Source organism: Bombina bombina, chromosome 3 (genome assembly GCF_027579735.1).
Source record: "Bombina bombina isolate aBomBom1 chromosome 3, aBomBom1.pri, whole genome shotgun sequence".
NCBI classification, from domain to species: Eukaryota; Metazoa; Chordata; class Amphibia; order Anura; family Bombinatoridae; genus Bombina; species Bombina bombina.
In genome coordinates, this window is record NC_069501.1 from 1,160,465,400 (window position 1) to 1,160,488,265 (window position 22,866).

Below are 22,866 nucleotides of genomic sequence, written 5' to 3' on the forward strand. Positions count from 1 at the left end.
TCCCCCTTTAGGGGGGGCTCAGTCTGCCATGCTCTCCTTTGCAATGAGGATGAAAGTTCTCCTATTGGTCTCCCTCTCTTGGGTTTTTATGGTTTGTGTTGCTCTCTCTCTATAATTATTAGGGGTTGATGAATCAGCACAATCAAGTAAATTTAACCTGTATTTCTGTTATTAATGCTGGTCTGCATCTCATCCCACAAGAATCTAACCTCTGCAAGAAAGTTTAATTTATTTCTCTTCAGATATCCATATTCTTCTAGAACCAATATTTCTGTTACTTTTTCTGTCCAAGAAGTGATCAATGGGGGGTTCTGGTTCTTCCAGTTTAGAGCCACTAATGCTTTTGCACCTGTCATCCCTAGATGTAATAATGTGTGTCTGAGCTTACAGGTGATGTCTGTGGTGTCATTGAGTAGGGCTAGGTTGGGTGTTAGTGTAAAGTCATCTGATAGGACCACTTTGTAGTGTCTCTCTCTTTCTGCCCAGAATTGTGTAAGCTTCTTGCAATTCCACCACATATGGAGGTAGCTTCCTTTTTCCTCACACCCTCTCCAACATCTGTCACTGGCATTTGGGTATATAGAGTGTGACCTAGAAGGGGTAAGGTACCATCTCATAATTACTTTAAAATTCATTTCTATTAACTGTGGGGACGTAGAAATCTTTTTGGTGTGCCTAAAAATTCTTGTCCAGTCTTCTCTTGTCATGTCTAGGCCCAGCTCCTCCTGCCATTTGGAGGTGTATGTTGGTAGGGTTGCTGCTTGTACTGATTGTATGAGTCGCCTTGAGATGGAGAGGGCATGCCTAATCTCTTCTGTGTTTGCACATAGTGTTTCATATGGGGTTAATTCCCTTAAGAATTCTTGCTTGTGTGGAGATGTGTGTATGAAGTGTGTTAGTTGAGAGTATTTCAGCCATGTGGCGTATCTGCCTTCCGAAATTTCTGTTAGATTTTCTCTTTTGTCCAGCCTCCCCTCTTTCATAAACTTCATCAATGGTGTTGTGTATCCCCATTCATGTAACCTTTGTTGGCCTCTGTCTAGTCCTCCTATTAGTTCTGCGTTTATCGGTATGGGGAATAAGGGCGAGCGTGTTCCCGAAATGTGTTTCCGTCGTGTGAGAATATTATCCCATGTATCAAAGGTGTGTTTGTGTATAGCGAGGTCTGTACATTGGGGGGGTCTCAACTCTTTTGGTACCCAACAGAGTGTCCCTACCTCTGGGACTCTTAGGATATGAGAGTCTATTGCAACCCATGCCTTTGTTTCCCTTGATTTGTGCCAATCTAAAATCCTTTGCAGTGTGACTGCCTCGTGATAATCAGCTATGTGAGGTAGACCCAGTCCCCCATTCTCTATGCTCCTGTACAAGTTCCCTCTATTTATTCTAGGTTTGCTCTTGTTACAGACGAAAGAATTAATTTGCTTTTGTAGCTGAGGCATATACCATTTTGGAATGGGGATGGGGAGAGCCTGGATAAGATATAATATTCTGGGTAGTGTCGTCATTTTAACACTTTGTATGCGTCCCCACCATGTGATTGGTTTTGTGGCCCAGGTGTGTAGATCTTTTTGAATGTTGTGTAACAGAGTGAGGTAATTATCATCAAATAGTTGTGATATGGTGGAGGAGAGTTGAATTCCTAGGTATTTGAGGGATTTTTTTTGTGTCTTTAGGGGACAGGTGTTTGTTAGTGTGTGGAAGTCTTGTGGGTTTAGTGACACATTCATAATTTCTGATTTCTGAGTATTAACCAGGAACCCCGAGAACCGACCAAAATGGTCAATTTCTTTTAGAGTCGCTGGTACTGAAAGTTGAGGATCTGTTAATGTGAATAGCACGTCGTCTGCATATAGTGCAATTTTGAAATTGTGCGGGCCTATTTTGACTCCGTTAATCTTTTGATTTTGTCTGACGTGTGCTGCTAGTACCTCCATTGAGAGAATAAATAGGATTGGGGATACAATCCATGCCTTTGTTTCCCTTGATCTGTGCCAAACTAAAATCCTTTGCAGTGTGACTGCCTCGTGATAATCAGCTATGTGAGGTAGACCCAGTCCCCCATTCTCTATGCTCCTGTACAAGTTCCCTCTATTTATTCTAGGTTTGCTCTTGTTCCAGACGAAAGAATTAATTTGCTTTTGTAGCTGAGGCATATACCATTTTGGAATGGGGATGGGGAGAGCCTGGATAAGATATAATATTCTGGGTAGTGTCGTCATTTTAACACTTTGTATGCGTCCCCACCATGTGATTGGTTTTGTGGCCCAGGTGTGTAGATCTTTTTGAATGTTGTGTAACAGAGTGAGGTAATTATCATCAAATAGTTGTGATATGGTGGAGGAGAGTTGAATTCCTAGGTATTTGAGGGATTTTTTTTGTGTCTTTAGGGGACAGGTGTTTGTTAGTGTGTGGAAGTCTTGTGGGTTTAGTGACACATTCATAATTTCTGATTTCTGAGTATTAACCAGGAACCCAGAGAACCGACCAAAATGGTCAATTTCTTTTAGAGTCGCTGGTACTGAAAGTTGAGGATCTGTTAATGTGAATAGCACGTCGTCTGCATATAGTGCAATTTTGAAATTGTGCGGGCCTATTTTGACTCCGTTAATCTTTTGATTTTGTCTGACGTGTGCTGCTAGTACCTCCATTGAGAGAATAAATAGGATTGGGGATAGGGGACACCCTTGTCTTGTCCCATTTCGAATGTCGAAGGGGACGGACAGCATTCCATTTGCTTTTACTTCTGCATTGGGTTGTGTGTATAGCTGAAATATGCGTGTTACCATCTTTGTACCGAATCCCATCTCTACTAATGTTTTTTTTAGAAATGCCCAATTAATTCTATCGAATGCTTTTTCTGCATCCGTGGCCATTAATATTGTAGGGGTCTGATTGAATTTAGCATATGTGGTGAGTGTGAGCACCCTGATGATGTTATCCCTAGCTTCTCTCCCTGGGACGAATCCCACTTGGTCCGAATGTATAAGGTGAGATAATATTTTGTTGATTCGATTGGCTAGAATTTTGCCTAATATTTTAATATCAGAATTGAGGAGGGATATAGGTCTGTAGCTGCTTGCTTCCGTCAAGGGTTTGTTGGGTTTGGGGATAACCGAGATATGGGCTGATAACATTTCCCGTGGGAATTGGTGGCCATCATCTAGTGCTTGGAAAAGCTTTAATAAGTGGGGGGTTAGAATATGCTTAAATGTTTTGTAATAAGAATTTGTGAAACCGTCCGGACCAGGGCTTTTGCCTGAAGGTAGGGACTTAATTGCTGTCAGGATTTCTACTGTGGTTATTGGAGATTCTAATTCTTCTTTAGTGTCACTTGGTATCTGAGGCAGATTTGCTTGCTCAATATACTCTTTCATATGTTTCCAATGTTCGGTAGAACCATTGGAATCTAGGTTGTAAAGCGCTGTGTAATACGTACCAAAGTGGTTTGCTATTAGTTTGCTATCTAAGATCTCTTTCCCTTCTGCAGTCTCTAACTTATGGATTTGTGTCCTAGCTTTTTGTTCTTTTAATAACTTTGCCAATAGTGGCCCTGCTCTGTTCCCTTTGTAGAAATATTTTTTTTGACTCCTAGTGCTTTCCTCTGAGCTTCCTTTGTCAGGGTTGCATTTAGGTCTTTTCTGGTTTCTGTGAGGTGTTTCGTTAAGCCTAGATCTTTTGGGTTGTTTTTATGTGCTATTTCTAGCTGCCTTATCTCTTCTGTTAAAGCTTCTACTGTGCTGTTATATGTTTTCCTTCTAAATGCTACGTGTTTTATACACTCCCCTCGTAGTACTGCCTTGTGAGCTTCCCACAAGGTGGTCGGAGTTACATCCTGTGACATATTAATGTGAAAGTATTCTTTCAGGGATTTAGTCAGGGCCTCTAATGTGGCGGGGTGTCTCAGTAAGGAATCATCCAGCCTCCATATAATAGGGGTAGTTGGGTGATTAGGCCAATGGAGGGTTACAAGTACAGCTGAGTGATCCGACCAAGGAGTCGGTTGTATGTCTGAATCTTTGACCATTGATAAGTGATTTCTATCTACCATTAAGTAGTCAATTCGTGTATATATAGACCATGGGTGTGAAAAGAAGGTGTAATTTCGTTGAGTTGGATGTTGTGTGCGCCATATGTCTAATATGCCTAGCTGTGTCAGACAGTTATATGTTGCATTTGGCGGTCTTGAGCCTGGTGAGGTTCTTCCCACGGAAGAATCTAATGTTGGGTCTAAGATTACATTCAGGTCCCCTCCTAGTATCAGAGTCCCTTTCTTGTTCTCTTCTACTAGTTTTGTCAATTGCTGAAAGAATTTATGTCTACCGCTGTTTGGCGCATATACATTGACTAGGGTCACTGGTCTATGAAATAATGTCCCTGTTATGATCAGAATTCGTCCTTCCTTATCTGTTACCTTATTCTGCAGGCTAAAGTGTAGGTTGCGATGTAAGAGAATTCCTACCCCGTTTTTTTTGGCTAAGGTGTGTGTTAAAATATCCTATCGGGTGATCCTTAGACCTAAATGTTGGCGACGCTGAGGTCAGGAAATGGGTCTCTTGTACAAATATTATAGAGTCTTTGTGTTTCTTGAAAGCTCTGAGTGCTATTGAGCGTTTGGTAGGTGAATTGAGACCTTTTGCATTTTGTGTAAGTATTGTTATTAATGGGTTATCCATATTTAAATTCTGGGTTTCATACTTGCATCAAATTTAAAGTGTTGTGTCTTAACCTGTGTTGAATAGGTGGAAGAAACATCTGACCTGTTTGGGGTGAGATGGCGAGGGAGAGTATACTTTCTATTTCTGGCTTGTCCACTTGAGACGAAGGCAAATATTTTCCTGGAGAGTCATGGCAGACGAGCTTAAAAAAAAGACATGTAAAAATATTAACATTAACATTTATAAGAACATAAGAAAACATGTTTAACATAAAACTAACAAACAGTGCTAGTTCCTATCTTATTTCCTGGTCTATTTCCCGCTGTAGATCAGCGAGGGGGGAGGGATAGGGGGTCAGGTATATAAGATATGGGGGAAAGGCAATTAACTTGCCAGCGATCGACCGGATGGTCAGTCCCGCAAGGGATATGGGGAATAGAGGACATATTATATAACTATAGTATGTAAGGCCTGTTACTATGCCTGATTTAATTATACTATACTATACCACAAAGGAGCAACTGTTGGGTTTCAACAGTTAAAGTCTAATGATTCTCAAGTGAGTCAGGTATCTGTGCTTTCTTCAGGGCGACCTGTCGCCTGGTCAGTTTTCCTTTTCTTGGGCACCTTCACCCATGTCGGGCGTTGTTATCCCTCAGTTTTGGTAGTGAGGGTTGAGGTATGTCCAGTAGTTTACAAAATTGCTCAATGTCGTCCGGGTCTTTGTAGGTGAATGTTTTATCTTCTTTGATAACCTTGATCGAAAATGGGAACCCCCATCTGTAAGGTATTCCCAGTTCAGTTAGATGTAAAGTAAGATATCGTGCTTCTTTGCGCTTTGCTAGTGTCAAAGGGCTGAGGTCAGCATATATCTGAATATGGTCTTCCCCAAATGCTATGGGTGACCTTTTCCTGGCTGCTTGCAAAATCCTTTCTTTGTCTGTGAACCTGTGGCAACAGAGGACAACATCTCTTGGTGGAGCGGTGTCTGGGGGACGAGCCCGTAGCGCTCTGTGGATTCTGTCTATGATGATGTTATCGTTATTGCCTGGTTTCAGTAAGAATTTAAATAGGTTCTGAACATATGAGTGAAGTTGTGCAGGGAGAATCTTTTCTGACACCCCTCTTATCCGCAGATTCTGGCGCCGGCCCCTGTTATCCAGGTCTTCCAGCTGAGTCTGCAATTGCAATATCATAGAGTTTTGCTGTTGTAATTCTAGGGCCATTGTGTCTGTTGTCATCGTGGTTTCTTCCGTTTGTTCTTCTAGATGCTGTACTCTGTGCCCTAAAGTGTTTATGTCTCGCTTAACTTCTGTTAACCCATCTTTAATGGCTTTGTTGACTTGTAGCATGAAAGCCTCTAAATCCTGTTTAGTGGGAAGTGCACTGAGGTCGGCTCTTGTTATTGGTATATTGTTCCCTTCTTGTTGCTGTGAGCCTTGTTGTGGGTCCTCTTCAGTGTTTATAAAAAGGGGTTCTGTTTCGCCAGTGGTTTCAGCTACTTTAAAGAAAGAGTTAAGTTTTCCGGAACCTGGCGTTGCAGGTCTTTGCTTCTCTAGTTTGTTTTTATTTCTGTTAGCCATTTTGGTACCGCTACTGTTCCTTTAAGGCTTATAGTATGGAAGAAGGTTGTAATCCTGCTTATCTTTCACACTAACTTTGCTTTGTTTTATTGTCTCTTAAATAAAAGGCTCTGGCTTTTTAGCTGCCTCTGTGGTAGGTATTTTTCTTTAGTGTAAGGGCTTCAGTCTACACGGGGACTGGAGATCATACCTTTTGGGCCTCTTTGTTACAATTGGAACTGTTATGTATTTTCAGAGGTCTGCTTTACTCCCTCAGGCTTAAACGGCCTTGCTGCTCTCTTGTGGCGCTTTTCTGACTGTTCTCTGTGGATGCACTGTGTCAATCTTGTTGGGCCCTGTGTGTTGCTTGTCTATGGCGGCACTGTTTTACTTTAAAGCTGTTGTGTCTAGCGTTTTGCGGTTTGTATGGTACCTGTTCCGAGTCTGAGGGTTTTGATGCACCTTTGATATTTCTGTTTGCTGGTCTTGCCTGTGGGTCACTGAGGTCCGGTGTGAGTCAGTGGTTAATAGGTGTGCTGCAGTGTCGCACAAACTTTAGCGTTGCTTCGCGGTTCCCATCTAGGCCTCACTTTTGCCGCGGCATGAGAAGTTTCCTTTTCACGCTTTATGCTGCTCCTTTTCTTTATAGGATGCCTCTCTCAAGTGTTATGAGTCGTCCTCAGTGGGATTTTAACATTTTGTTGTGGCTTTTCCCTCATACAGGACCTCCATCCCCTCGATCACTGCCGGAGCTCTAGCTTTTTGCGACCATGCTCTTCCCTGGTCGGCTCCGCCCCCTTAAATAAAGTCTTTTAATATATGAGACTTTCCACAACACTTAGCAGCCGTTCAGTAGTTTTGAACTGAACATTAACCCTTCTCTCCATATATACCAGTGTGAGAGCACAATTATACCTACATTACCGAGGAGTTTGGATTACAGGGATTAGTCTGCTGAGTGACTATTAGAGCTCAGGACGCTGTTGTGGCACTTATCAAGTGCTTGAGATCCTGTAAGTAGTTGGAACTGGGGATTTTGTGACACCACTGATACTGCACTATTGTGGCGCCTTCTTTTTTTCTTTTCCTTTCTAGTACTGGATTTCAGAATAGTTTGGATTTCAGAATATTTGTATCTTTGCATCTGTAAAATGGGACAGTTTGGAGAGGGAATGGGACTAAGATTATACAACAATATCAAATGTCATTTAGATCATATTTAAATGTTATAATACAGCTTATACATGTAACATAAAGATAGTTTTATAACATTAGTATTACTTTTGGATACATAGCACCATTAGAAATATAGTACAGTACTGTAATCAGAAAGGTAATAGTAGTTGTGTAGTTAGAACACAAAAAACAAACCAAAGGCACAGGTAGAATAGATTGTGACTGACAGTGAAACATTTTAATATTAAATAATTTTATTTTAAGAAATATATGAATGAAAAAATCTTGATTTCTAAATATTTTTGGATTTTGTAATTCTGGATTTGGGTATTTGTACCGTAACTGATGCCCTATCACACTGTTAGGGAATAATTCTAGTGATTGTGCTTTTAAGTATTGCTCTGTTGTTTGCGATTATTCACTGACACTGATATTAATCTAACACCCTGTTTTTTGTAGGACATTCACAAACTCAAAGGTATTGAATGTATAACAGCAAATTACCATGTAGTTTAGTTTAAGCATTTGCAGATTAGTTGCCATGCAATGAATAGCTTACATAAAAAAATAGCTTCAAATGATCAGACCCTTATTGTGCTAGTGTAAATTTAAGGAGGCATAACAGTGTATTCATTTCATAAAGCAATAAAAGCATGAAAGGAGGGCTGAAAGGTTCATATATGGGGATTTTAGAGCATTATATTACCTCTGGAGGAAAAGTAAATTAGTTTATGTGCTTAACTGGTCTTATCTGCCATTGTTCTCCATGGGGAAAGTCCTTAAAGTAATGGGAAAATTATTTCCAGCACAGAACCATATCCAGTAGAGTTAACCTTTCATTTCTAAACGGATCATATTGCAGCCAATATACATGATATCTTAGCACAACACAATACAATCTCCTTATTGAGCAAAATATAGAAGATGGTGTAATATGTAAATAAATACTGTAATATTAATTACTACCTCATGTTAGGGTTTGGGTAAGGTGAGTAAATGGAACTATGGCATGAGACCTAAATTCTATAGCATCTATGTGGTGCCATTTTGTGGTCTTCATCCCTTGAAATATGTGTCATGACCTCCATATTTCTTATTATTGTTCAGACTCTTATAAAGGAGTTAGGCTCTAGCCCACAGTGTATTTTTTTAATTTCACAGGTTATTCTACATAATGCTTGGCTTTGTTTTGCTGGAAATACAGCTGACTGCTGACTGTATTATATATAGCAGACCTTACACTCGCAGTTGTGGGATAATGTTTAATGTTGAACTTAAGTTTTAGGAGAACATTCATGACAAGGTAACAATTTCCTACGAGATTTTCTCTCACATAGAAAGTACTCATACTCTTAAAATCAGTTTTCCTTGTGTTTTTTTTTTAAATGTATGCTATAATTGAGTATTAATAGTTTGAATGTGCATTAATAGTAAATGGCTACTCTTGAAAATCTGATGGGCAAGGCAGGCAGGTCAAGGAAATCAAATTATATATATAAATAAAATCAACATACAGTATTTTAAAATTGCCCAACACATACAACATAAACTGTAAGCAGTCATGCATTTGTGAACCAATAAGTATTTATAAACATGACCTTGAGCAATTTTTCCTATCTCCTCCTATCTCTCCTTCTCTTTCATCAAACATTTTCTTCACTATAGTTCATAGATAATGGATTTTGCCATCATATGTGAAATGTGAAATTGGTATCAGCATCTTTTACATTAACTTTCTTCAACAGAAGAAAAAAATAGAAAAAAAAAAGCTTAAATAGATTTGGCTGAACAAGTCTGCTCTATTCATTTGCACAGTGGAATATGAATGACATAGCTGGCTTTTTATGGCAATCTGCCAACTTAGCGGAGCCTGATAAATATGCATATTAAGGCCAAGAACCATGCAGGCTCATTATTTGCATTTTGCGTTTCTTTAAATCCTGCACAGAGAATTCTGTCTCAATTTTACTGTTCTGGGAATAGGAGCAGATTTTGCATTGTTCCAAGACAGTTGTGCTTGATAGAAGGCTACATTTTCACAGATAACAGATTGTCTATGTTTACTGAACAGAGCTACATTAGGAAACATCAGTTAAAAGATACCGTGATAAAAGAGTAATTAAAAATCAATGAAAATAAATTTGCTATTTAGGGCAAATTTATCAAGGCAGTGAGAAAACAATGTAATGCTTTTTCCCTGTAGTTGTAATCTTGTATACTGTGTAAAATATATGAATAGTATTCCCCTTTACCTAACCACTTTAAAATCATGCAATATACACTTTTTAATGAATGTGATTATAATATATATTGTTATTGTTATGATGATCGTATACTACTACTGCAGAGTATAATAATGTTTTTCCTTTACAATTTTAATAAAGCAGCACACTAATAATAACATGATAGTAATATTCAGATATGAGGAAAAGAAATGTTGGAAGTGCAAGTGTATCATATTGCATTACACCTAAGGAAGTGTCTGCCTCAGGTAGAAAGCATGGAGCAGTAAAGGGACAATTCGGGCGCGATCCGATATACGGAGTAGTTTTCGGCGCAAGCGTGGGAACCCGCGCCGCCCGTAATTTCACCTTGCACATCGGGGTATTACATATACTGCGCCGTTAGATGCTTAACTGGTGTAAGTAGGACAAACTGGCGATCTTCTGAAAAGTGCGCAAATACACATTTTAGTCGTCGCAAGTAACTTACGCCTGTATTTTGTCCACGTAAAGTCTCAATAAACAGTAGTTTTATGCAAATTAGGCTAACAAATTAACCGCAACTCCATCTAAAAATGCGACACGTAATTACGCTATTCAAAAGTCATATATAAACCCATGCGCAGCCGCCATTTTCTTCAGTGTGTTTGGATGGTTTGTTGAGCTACAGCACACTACAGTGGAGTGGAGGATTAGTCAGAGTAGAGAGAGAGGCGCAAACAGAGGAGTTAGTTAGGTCGCATTGTTGGTTGATAAAGCTTGTACACTTACACATATTTTTACATATTGCACACATATTGACATACATATACAAATACACCACACTTTTTTTTCTAACACCTCACACATTTTATTTCAATTTTACAGTGTGATAGGCTGAGTGTTTGGTTGTGATTGTGTGTGATTGAACTGGGAGTGAGTGTGAGTGTGTGTAGTATGAGGATGGCAGGGAGAGGTAGGACGGAGGGGAGAGGAGTGGCAGGGAGAGGAGTATTGTAGAGGACAGGAGGAGCAGTGGGGTCCCCATCAGGGAGTAAGTGGAGTGGGGAGAGGAGAGCTAGAAGGGATGATGGGAGGGGAGATGCCCGAGAGCCCCAGAGACCAGACACATCTAGAAGAGGGACAGAGGGTGCACATGGGGACAGAAGGGGGGAGGAGGGAGAGGATAGGGAGGAACCCACACCAGGGACATCACAGGGAGCAAGCCAGGTGTCCACGGAGGATGAGAGGATGAGATGTCCAAACTTCTCATTCGATGAGAATGTTGCCCTAGTCCAGGCCATCATGGACAATCGCAGTGCCCTCTTTGGCCAGGAGAAGGGCAAAGGCATTGCCAAAAGGCGTAAAACAGCATGGTTGGCGGTAGAGGATGCTGTCAACAGTGTGGCCCCGCAGAGGAGGACTGTTGAAGGCCTTAAAAAGCAGTGGAATGACTGTAAGAGATGGGTGAAAGAAAAGATGGGGCAGGAAGCTATTCACCAAAGGGGAACAGGCGGTGGTCCACCCTTGGACATAGAATACAACACCTGGCAGGAGATTATACGCAGGTCCCTGAGTATCACAGCAGTCCGTGGACTTCCAGGGGCTCGTGACTCAGGGGCTGCAACCACAGCACATCATGCTGGTGAGTAACATCCCACACACCAGTATTATATGTATTTGAGATATAACATCCTTTAATATCACACATTCATGTACACAATGAGGATCATGGTATTTGGCCTACTAACAAAAACATCTACAATTATATTTGACATTAATGCTACTTAACACAATGCAATTCATGATATCAGGTGGAATAGTGCAATACTAACATGTCTCAGAGTAACACAGGCCACAAGCCACATGTAGAGTTTTCAGTAAATGGACACTATAGCCATCACAATACTTTTAGCTCAAGAAAGCAGGTTCTGTGCCTACATCAGGCTAAAGTAAATTGTGTGACCATAGTGTCACTTAAAGAACACATTTTTTCCATCATTGACATGTACACATAACTATTGTATGAAACACATACCTGTATACTGCGCATATTAAAATCCCTCATATCACAAATCACAATGTGCACATGCATGTTATAGAGTTTGACATGAGAATCATTATAGGCCCTAGCATGTATCAATGTACATTGTATGTCCACATAGACATATACAGGCATGCCGCCACCTCCACCACCACCACCAGTCACAGGCATGCTGCCACCACCACTAGTCTTCAGGCAACCACATAAACATTATGCTCCCAGGCATGAGCAGGGTTGGATGGCTTCAGTTGAGGCCACCACCATTGACATATGACCCCTGGCAAGATTCCTGGACAGAGGAATATTCTTCTTTTGGCTTTGAGGGGGAGCCAAGACAGCCACAAAGGGTGCATGTATTTACCCCCCAACACAATCTCAGGGCAGTCATGGCTTTTACATACAGGCTATGTCACAAGAAGTGCCAACTGGACAGGCTCAGTGGTTACACACTGGTCATCAGTGGGACTATCAATCATCCCCAAGAGAGCTCCACCATCCTCTTCACTTGGGAGAGCTCCACCATCCTCTTCACTTGGAAGAGCTCCACCATCCTCTTCACTTGGAAGAGCTCCACCATCCTCTTCACTTGGAAGAGCTCCACCATCTGCAGAAGAACATGTAGCTGAAAGTACTCAAGCAGCAGCAGATGCAGCTGAACCTGCACCTCAAGCATCAGCAGATGCAGCTGAACCTGCACCTCAAGCACCAGCAGATGCAGCTGAACCTGCAAATCAAGCACCAGCAGATGCAGCTGAACCTGCACCTCAAGCACATAAAAGCCCTGCTGCTCAAGAGCCTGTGGATGCATTGTATTTACCCATGGGTAAGGAATACATTGCACTCCAGAGGAGGCTCATAACAAGCACGGAGAACATACAAAGAGGCCAAGAGAGGTTCTTCAGGAGCTAACAGAGGAGACAACAACGTAGCATAGAGCTACAGAGAGACATAGCAGCATCGTTAAGTGCAAGTGTTCATAACCAATCACAGATGATGCGAATTCTGTCTGATATGCAGATGCAAATGGACAATAGATGGAGAGAATAAAATCAAGTCTTGGGTGTGTTGGTTGAGCACTTTACACACCAGCAGGACACTGCCTCCAGCCTATCATCTGTGGCCAGCACACCAGCAGAAACAGAAGAATCTTCTCAAACCAGGAGAACAAGGCAATCTACTACAGCCACCTCAGCTCCCTCATCCAGGAAGCCAAAAAAGAAATAAATATTCTTATAGTTCACCATAAATCTTCTCCTCTGTTATTTACCATATAATTGTCATCCACATCCATGTGAGGTGTGTTTTAGTACACTCATATTGTTAAAACATATAATAAGGCCTGTGTAGAAATGGACCAAAAAAGGTAATATTATCCTGTTTATGACATATTCTTGTACTATAACTCACATCCACAATAGTTGTTTATGAAGGGTACATATAGTAATATTCACTTCTAAGATGTAAATCAATGTATCTCACATCCAATATAAATTGATACATTGCTTTATATAGTAGTGATGTTACTGATAGGGTGGGAATTATCAGGTGTTTTAAGTCTGCAGGTGAGAGTTTGTGGTGTCTGTGATTGGTTTGACACAATTGAAAAGAGGCAGCCTTCAAGAAGGTCTTAGAAATTATCATATGAGCCATCTTAGGTTTTGCTTTCAACTAAGAATACCAAGAGAACAAAGCAAGTGTTATAATTAAATCTGAAAGTAGTTCGAAATAACATGCCCTATTTAAAAGAAGAAGGTTTTCTTTGGACTTGACTGTCCCTTTATATATTTTGGCATCAGTGCCAAGCTGTGTTAGCATTAGAATAAATTACACTCCAGTGGGTTCTAAAGAGATGAAGGTAATACAATTTAAAGAAAATAAGCAAGTATATGTCCACAATGTGATAAAGTACCTACAAGCTCAATCCATTTGATTATGATGTGGCTTCAAACTATTTGAAATACACAAATAAACCTTAAAAAAGCAATATCATAGTATACTGTCCCTTTAACCTTCAGATGCTGCTTAAATGTATGTGTTTGTTAAGGCTTCCAGGGAGTTACGTTGCTTTTTTAGTCAGTGCAAGGGTTCCTGCGCCTGCAATTTGTGGCGAGATGAGAATGGAGTAGATTTTCTGAATTCTGCGCGCGTAAGTCCTTACGCTGTATATTGGATACCAAATTGCGCGTCGTTCTATGTTAGTCTATGGGTAAAAAAAATATGTATATGTAATACCAATATCGCACAAAATCTGGTGTTGTCGGCTTTTGCGGGCAACGCTGCATATCGGATCGGGCCCCTCGTGTACAGAAAACGCGCAGGGGACAAATGAAAGAGCAGTGGGAAACTGATTAATTGGGGAACTCCTCTAATCTTACTAAGTCAAAAGGTGGAGTCACTTCCTGAGATGAGGATACAGCAAATGACACACGTGGCAAGACTGTTAGGCAGACACAAAGAACAAAAAAGCATTAATGGATAATGTAGTTAACTTATGTTCAAGACTTTTTATAGATTTTTTCATCCCTACTGCTGGAAAAGTGTATTAAAGTTGTAGAAGAGGAATGCAGGGATGTGTATGGTAAATTTAGTAATAAGACAGTACAGTATATTATCTAACGGCTAGATTTAGAGTTCTGCGTTAGCCGTCAAAACCAGCGTTAGAGGCTCCTAACGCTGGTTTTGGGTTACCGCTGGTATTTAGAGTCTTGTAGGTAAGGGTCTAACACTCACTTTCCAGCCGCAACTTTTCCATACCGCAGATCCCCCTACACCATTTGCGTATCCTATCTTTTCAATGGGATCTTTCTAACGCCGGTATTTAGAGTCTTGGCTGAAGTGAGCGTTAGAAATCTACCGACAAAACACCAGCCGCAGAAAAAAGTCAGGAGTTAAGAGCTTTCTGGGCTAACGCCGGTTCATAAAGCTCTTAACTACTGTGCTCTAAAGTACACTAACACCCATAAACTACCTATGCACCCCTAAACCGAGGTCCCCCCACATCGCCGCCACTCTATTAAAATTTTGTAACCCCTAATCTGCCGCTCCGTACACCGCCGCAACCTACGTTATCCCTATGAACCTCTAATCTGCAGCCCCTAACACCGCCGACCCCTATATTATATTTATTAACCCCTAATCTGCCACCCCCAACGTCGCCTCCACCTACCTACAATTATTAACCCCTAATCTGCTGACCGGACCTCACCGCTACTATAATAAATGTATTAACCCCTAATCTGCCTTACTCCCGCCTCAATAACCCTATAATAAATAGTATTAACCCCTAATCTGCCCTCCCTAACATCGCTGACACCTAACTTCAAGTATTAACCCCTAATCTGCCAACCGGACCTCACCGCTACTCTAATAAATTTATTAACCCCTAAAGCTAAGTCTAACCCTAACAATAACACCCCCCTAAGTTAAATATAATTTAAATCTAACGAAATAAATTAACTCTTATTAAATAAATTATTCCTATTTAAAGCTAAATACTTACCTGTAAAATAAACCCTAATATAGCTACAATATAAATTATAATTATATTGTAGCTATTTTAGGATTAATATTTATTTTACAGGCAACTTTGTATTTATTTTAACCAGGTACAATAGCTATTAAATAGTTACATAGAAACATAGAAATATAGATATTGACGGCAGATAAGAGCCATAGGCCCAGCAAGTCTGCCCGACCTTACCTAACAGTATAAACTTATCTAGTTCGTAGGATAGCCCTATGCTTGTCCCATGCATTTTTAAAGTCCCCAACAGTGTTTGTTGCTACTACCTCTTGAGGAAGTTTATTCCATAAATCAATCACTCTTTCTGTAAAGAAGTGCTTCCTCAAATTACTCCTGAATCTACTACCCTTTAGCTTGAGCTCATGACCCCTTGTTCTTGAATTTTCCATTTTATGTAAAATACCCACAGCCTCAGTTTTACTAAACCCTTTAATGTACTTGAAAGTTGCTATCATATCACCTCTTTCCCTTCTCTCCTCTAAGCTATACATATTTAGGTCATTGAGCCTATCCTGGTAAGTTTTATTTTTTAGACCATGTACCATTTTGGTAGCCCTCCTTTGCACAGATTCAAGTTTGTTAATATCCTTCTGAATATATGGCCTCCAGAACTGCACACAATACTCAAGATGAGGCCTAACTAATGATCTATAAAGTGGCATAAGAACCTTACTATTTCTGCTGCAAATACCTCTACCAATACATTTAAGCATTCTGCTAGCCTTACTCGCTGCATTACTACATTGTTTACTAAGTTTTAAATCATCTGAAATAATAATTCCCAAGTCCTGTTCCTCGTCTGTAACAGTCAGTAAAGTGTCATTGAGTCTGTAATTAACATTTGGATTTTTCTTCCCTAAATGCATTATTTTACACTTTGCTGTGTTAAACTTTAGATCCCAGTCGTTTGTCCAATCCTCCAATTGTTGTATATCACTTCTCATTTTGTCTACCCCCCCTGGAACATCCACTCTGTTGCAAATTTTTGTATCATCTGCAAAGAGACATACTTTCCCCTGTAGCCCTTTGCTGATATCGCAGATAAATATGTTAAACAAAACAGGCCCCAGAACTGACCCCTGAGGAACACCACTAGTAACAGCCCCCTCTGCTGAATGAACTCCATTTACTAAGACACTTTGTTTTCTGTCCTTAAGCCAGCATTCCACCCAGTTCACAATTTTTGAATCTAGACCAAGGAGATATAGTTTGTGAATAAGTTTATTGTGTGGGACGGTGTCAAATGCTTTGCTGAAATCTAGATATGCTACATCAACTGCTCCTCCCTTGTCTAATACTTTTGTTACATAATCAAAGAAGTCAATTAGATTAGTCTGACATGATCTCCCTGAAGTAAAACCATGCTGATTTTCGTCCTCTAAATTGGTTGTCTTTATGTAAGTCATAATTCTTGCTTTTAAGAGGCTTTCCATTAATTTCCCTACTACTGAAGTTAAACTAACTGGCCTGTAGTTGCCAGATTCTTCTCTACTGCCCTTTTTATGAAGAGGTATTACATTTGCTATTCTCCAATCATCTGGGACAGCTCCTGTTAATAGTGACTGATTAAACAGATCAGTTAATGGGACAGTTAGCACTGATCGAAGTTCTTTTAAAACCCTTGGATGAATATTTTCAGGACCCACTGCCTTTGTAACATTTATTTTTGATAATGCTAACAAAACCTCATCCTCTGTAAAAAGATTACTGTTAAGCTTGTTTCTATTTTGCGTAGCATCCCTTAATGTAGACATTGTATCTTCACAATCTTTAGTGAAAACAGAACAGAAGTAATCATTGAGACAGTCTGCAATCTGCTTATCTCCTTCTTTTATTCTACCATCAACTGATTTCAATTTTACTATTCCTACCTTATTTTTTCTTCTTTCACTGATATATCTAAAGAATGTTTTGTCCCCATGTTTTACTGACTGTGCTATCTTCTCTTCTGCATGAGCTTTAACCTTCCTAATTAACTGCTTAGTCTTTTTTTGTTGGAGTCTCCATATTTTCATATCATCATCTGCTTGTGTGTGTCTGTAATTTTTATAAGCTATCTTTTTTGTCTTTACAGCATGTGCTACTTCTTTGGAAAACCAAATTGGTTTCCGCTTTCTTTTACTTTTACAGACATGTCTAATACAGTGTGCGGTTGCATCTAAAATGGCACCTTTCACAAATTCCCACTGTTCTTGAACCCCTGTAATAAGAGTTTTCCCCTTTAAATAGTTTTTTAGGTATTCTCCCATTAATGAAAAATCTGCCGTCCTAAAGTCTAAAACTTTTGTTTTAGTCTGGGTGGACAGTTCCTGAACATGAATACTAAACCAAACAGATTGATGATCACTGGATCCTAAGTTCTCACCTACAGACACATCTGAAACTGTATCACTGTTTGTAAGTATTAGATCTAATATAGCTTCCTTACGTGTTGGTTCCTTGACTAATTGTTCAAGTGATTCCCCTAGCAGAGATTCAAGAATATACCTGCTTCTAGCCGATCTAGCAGAAGGAATCTTCCAGTCTATATCTGGCAAATTAAAGTCCCCCAGTACTATAACCTTACCCTTCATGGTCATTTTGGTTATTTCATCTAATAACAGATTGTCCAGTTTTTCATCCTGCAATGGAGGCCTATATACAACCCCTATTCTAAAAACATTTTTATCTCCAATTTCCAAAGTCACCCAAATACTTTCCACCTCATCATTTGTTCCTACAATTTCAGTAACCTTTATATTTTAATTTACATACAAAGCAACTCCTCCACCTTTCTTTCCTACTCTGTTCTTTTTAAATAACCTGTATCCAGGTATGACTATGTCCCAGTCATGCAAATCATTGTACCATGTTTCTGTTATAGCTACTAAATCCAAGTTGTCCCTAGTCATTATTGAAATGAGTTCAGGTAATTTATTTCCTAAGCTGCGAGCATTTGTGCTCATGGCACGAAGAATTTTTCTACTAGAATTTCTAGAATTGTTACTTGGACTAACAGTTTTGGCGTGCTGTGGGGGGCAGGTGGATATATTAATGCTACCCCCCTTTATTAGCTTAAATGATTTCTAATAAAGTATTTGAACTCCTCTCCCAGATACTCTGTTCCTTTAGCATCCAAATGCAAGCCATCTCTCCTAAATAACCTAGTATCTTTCCAAACAGAGTTATAATGACCAATAAAACCAAATCCTCGTTCGCTGCACCACTTATCTAACCAAGAATTAAATGTTGTTATCCGCTCCATCTTTCCTGCTTCCTGGCCATACACAGGTAAAATAGCAGAAAATGATAGAGTTGATGCCACAGTCTCTAAATGATTACCTAGGTCACAAAACTCTTTCTGAACAGCAGCAACATGATTACTAGCCAGATCATTTGTTCCTAAATGAACAATCACATCTAACTCACTTCCCTTTCCTGCTGCCTTAACAATTCTCAAAATACGATTCTTATCCCTGTGAGCAGTAGCTCCTGGAAGACATCTAACCTCCCTTGTTTCTCCTTTACTTTCACCTAAATACACATTCCTCAAAATAGAGTCACCCACTAACAGTCTTTTTCTCAAAAACACATCTGCAGTTCTTTCCTGTGTTATGTTACTTGGAGAATCAGGTGCCAATAGATTTAAATGACCTGTTACAGCTTCAGAGGGCTCAGAAACAGCAATCTCCTCATCACAAGTGTATTCGGCAAGAGCAGCATAGGAGTTTTGCAATGGCAGAGGTTGTGGGCAATGCTTCTGGTCTACTGTTCTAATTCTTCCAGAGCCTACAGTGATCCATCTGCCTCTCCTTGCTGATCTCTGGGGTAGAGGGGCTTCTTTCTGAGGCAGCTTTGTAGAGGTAACAGGTATGTTACTTACCTTAGCTTGAAGTTTAGCTATTTCCTCCCTTAACAGGGAAAACTGCTTACAAACAGGACAGCCCCTAAATCTCCAAAAAGTAGAACGATTAAAAAGTACAAAACACCCATTGCACTGTATCTGACACATTTTAAACTATGCAACACTTTAACAATAAGAAAATTTAAGTATTATTTACTACTGAATAAGCCTGAATAACCCTGAATAACTCCTGAAATAACTCAAATATCCTTATGTATTTGATCCTTTTTTAGTTTGATCCCTTTGCTAAGAAGCAGAGCTAGTTCATAACTATTTAATAGTTACCTAGTTAAAATAATTACAAAATTACCTGTAAAATAAATCCTAACCTAAGTTACAATTAAACCTAACACTACACTATCAATAAATTAATTAAATAAAATACCTACAATTATCTACAATTAAACCTAACACTACACTATCAATAAATTAATTAATTAAATACAATACCTACAAATAAATACAATTAAATAAACTAACTAAAGTACAAAAAATAAAAAAGAACTAAGTTATATTTACAGACATTAGAAAAATATTATAACAATTTTAAGCTAATTACACCTACTCTAAGCCCCCTAATAAAATAACAAGCCCCCCCAAAATAAAAACATGCCCTACCCTATTCTAAAATACAAATAGAAAAGCTCTTTTACCTTATCAGCCCTTAAATGGGCCTTTTGTGGGGCATGCCCCAAAGAATTCAGCTCTTTTGCCTGTAAAAAAAAACATACCCCCCCCAACATTAAAACCCACCACCCACATACCCCTAATCTAACCCAACCCCCCATTAAAAAAACCTAACACTACCCCCCTGAAGATCATCCTACCTTGAGTTGTCTTCAGCCAGCCGACCCACCGATGGAACCGAAGAGGAGATCCGGAGCGGCATAAGTGATCCTCCAAGGGACGCTGAAGAAGGTGATGTCATCTTCCAAGCGGGGTCTTCAATCTTCTTCTTCAGGATCCATCTTCATTCCGCCGACGCGGAACATCCTTCTTCCCCGACGGACTACCGACGAATGAAGGCTCCTTTAAGGGACGTCATCCAAGATGGCTTCCCTCGAATTCCGATTGGCTGATAGGATTCTATCAGCCAATCGGAATTAAGGTAGGAAAAATCTGATTGGCTGATTGAATCAGCCAATCAAATTCAAGTTCAATCCGATTGGCTGATCCAATCAGCCAATCAGATTGAGCTCGCATTCTATTGGGATTAATTTATTAAAGTATAGTTTAGTGTTAGGTGTAATTGTAACTTAGGTTAGTTTTTATTTTACATGTAAATTTCTATTTATTTTAGCTAGGTAGCTATTAAATAGTTAATAACTATTTAATAGCTATTGTACCTAGTTAAAATAAATTGAAATTTGCCTGTAAAATAAAAATAAATCCAAAAATAGCTACAATATAATTATAATTTATATTGTAGCTATATTAGGGTTTATTTTACAGGTAAGTATTTAGCTTTAAATAGGAATACTTTATTTAATAAGAGTTAATTTATTTTGTTAGATTTAAATTATATTTAACTTAGGGGGGGGTGTTAGTGTTAAGGTTAGACTTAGCTTTAGGGGTTAATACATTTATTAGAGTAGCGGTGAGGTCCGGTCGGCAGATTAGGGGTTAATACTTGAAGTTAGGTGTCGGCGATGTTAGGGAGGGCAGATTAGGGGTTAATACTATTTATTATAGGGTTATTGAGGCAGGAGTGAGGCGGATTAGGGGTTAATACATTTATTATAGTAGCGGTGAGGTCCGGTCGGCAGATTACAATTAATAATTGTAGGTAGGTGGTGGCGACATTGGAGGCGGCAGATTAGGGGTTAATAAATATAATATAGGAGTCGGCGGTGTTAGGGGCAGCAGATTAGGGGTACATAGGGATAACGTAGGTTGCGGCGGTCTACGGAGCGGCAGATTAGGGGTTAAAAATAATATGCAGGTGTCAGCGATAGCGGGTGCGGCAGATTAAGGGTTAATAAGTATAAGGTTAGGGGTGTTTAGACTCGGGGTACATGTTAGGGTGTTAGGTGCAGACTTAGAAAGTGTTTCCCCATAGTAAACAATGGGGCTGCGTTAGGAGCTGAACGCTGCTTTTTTGCAGGTGTTAGGTTTTTTTTCAGCTCAAACTGCCCCATTGTTTTCTATGGGGGAATCGTGCACGAACACATTTTTGAAGCTGGCCGCGTCCGTAAGCACCGCTGGTATTGAGAGTTGCAGTGGCAGTAAATTATGCTATACGCTCCCTTTTTGGAGCCTAACGCAGCCCTTCTGTGAACTCTAAATACCAGCGGTATTTAAAAGATGCGGGGGAAAAAAGCCAGCGTTAGATACGCGGGTCGTTACCGACAAAACTCTAAATCTAGCCGCTAGTAAGGTAAAGAAAGATTTATGGCTAGATTACAAGTGGATAACTATTTAATGCTCCCATTCGAGCGTTAACTGCGCTAGAACTAATCTTTTTTGCGCATGTCGGGTTGCACTCATTTTACAAGTTTAAAGTAAACAGTTATCTTATACGATATCAGATAACCTATCCCCCATGGAAGAATGGAGCAAAAAATGTACATTAAAATATGAATATTTCACATTCCAATGTTCTCCACATAGAATATATTCTTTTTATTCATTAATACATATTTCTATATAAATCTGATTTTATTTTTGCACAAATATATATTTATACCTATACCTGAAAGGTAACACACCAATATATGTACCCTCAACATAGAAATAGCTTAGAGTCTGAATAAAAGACTATGGGCCAGATTATGAGTGGAGCAATATCGTTAGCGCGAGGAGTGTAAACGCGATCACAAGATTGTGGTGTTCTTTACGCTCAAATCCATACTACAAGTGCCACCCTGTTTAAATAATTTCTGCTAAATAATTTACGATTTCCATATTTTCTATGGGCGGCGTTGAATGGTAATGTCCGCTTGTATTACAACTTGAAAGTAAATGCAATCGCTCAAAAGCAATTGCATTTATCGCTCAATCTTTTTTCGTGACCTTAAATGTAAAACAGTTGCACTAAACCGCCACACCCCCTTAATACAATATAACTCACTACACTATTAACCACTAAACTGACACAACCGCCATTACAAATTAACTCACTGTACTATTAACCCCTAAACCGCCACAACCCCCATCACAAAGTTACCCACATCTAAACCCCCTAACCTAACAACCCCTAGATTACCCCAGAACAGACTAACCTTACCTTTAACAAAAAACCTAACTAGCTTTAAAAACAAAAAATAAAAGCTTACCTGAAAAAAAGTAAAAAAAAAAACCATAGCATTACTTTACTATAAAAAACCTAACATTACTTTAAAAAAAAAAAAATTAACATTACTTAAAAAAAACAACCTATCATTACAAAAACAACAACTACCATAATAAAAAATAACAAAGAAATTACCTAAAATAAAAAAAGTTATGCCTATTCTAAAACCCAACTGAAAAAAGCCACCCCAAAATAAAAAACCTGTACTAACACTAAACTACAGATATAGGCCCCTATTTAACAAAGGTCTGTCGGACCTGATACGACAGTGCAGATCAGGTCCGACAGACCTCGATGAATGCGGAGAGCAATGTGCTCTCCATATTCAGCATTGTACCAGCAGCTCTTGTGAATTGCTGGTGCAACGCCGCCCCCTGCAGATTCGCGGCCAATCGGCCGCCAGCAGGGGGGGGTGTCAATCAGCCCAATCGTACTCGATCAGGTTGAATTGCGGCGATGTCTGTCTGACTGCTCAGAGCAGACGGACAGGTTATGGAGCAGCGGTCCATCCGGAAGCTTGATAAATG